The sequence below is a fragment of the Cannabis sativa genome, chromosome 4 (genome assembly GCF_029168945.1).
Source record: "Cannabis sativa cultivar Pink pepper isolate KNU-18-1 chromosome 4, ASM2916894v1, whole genome shotgun sequence".
In the NCBI taxonomy this organism is placed as follows: domain Eukaryota; kingdom Viridiplantae; phylum Streptophyta; class Magnoliopsida; order Rosales; family Cannabaceae; genus Cannabis; species Cannabis sativa.
Genome location: NC_083604.1, coordinates 6,706,987 through 6,707,720, shown reverse-complemented (window position 1 = coordinate 6,707,720; position 734 = coordinate 6,706,987).

Here is a 734-nt window from a genome sequence, read left to right as displayed (position 1 = left end):
GAGATAAATTTATATATATATAAATATAATATTTGTAACCTTAGTTGGACATTGAAGTAGTTTGACTTTAATTCGATCCCATTAAATAGATTTATATATTTATATACAGCTATAGAGAGATCAATATTACTAATCCAATAGTTTTTTTTTTTCTTTTTTTGAAATGGGCTAATCCAATAGTGTAGAAGTATATATATATGGAGGAGGTTCTAATGGTTACATTTTTATTGTAACCACATAGTTACATTTTTTTTAGCCATTGGATCACTATTAAATGGTTGTGATTAATTTGGAAATTAAATAAAAAAAATTAAAAATAACCCGTAACCTGATATTAACCTGTTAATTTATTTCCTTTTAAAACTTTAATTAAGATTAATTATATTTTAAAATTAAATTAAGTATAATTATTAATTAATTTTTTGTAATTTATTATTAAATAAAGAACTTTTAGCAATTTATTTTTTTTACACTTAAATTATTTTAATTTATATAACAAAATTCTTAATAATTTAAAATTTATACACATATAATTTCATAATTAAAATTTTATTATACTTATAATATTAATTTAAAATGATTACACTTCCTTATACTTCTTGTATTTCAATGTATTGTTAATAATATCCTCTCTAATATTGTCAATATTGTACTTCATCTGGGTTCTGACTATATTTGTTATCTTATTCTTGTTTAGATTTGTTTCATCATCAACTATGTGTGCTTGAAAGTAT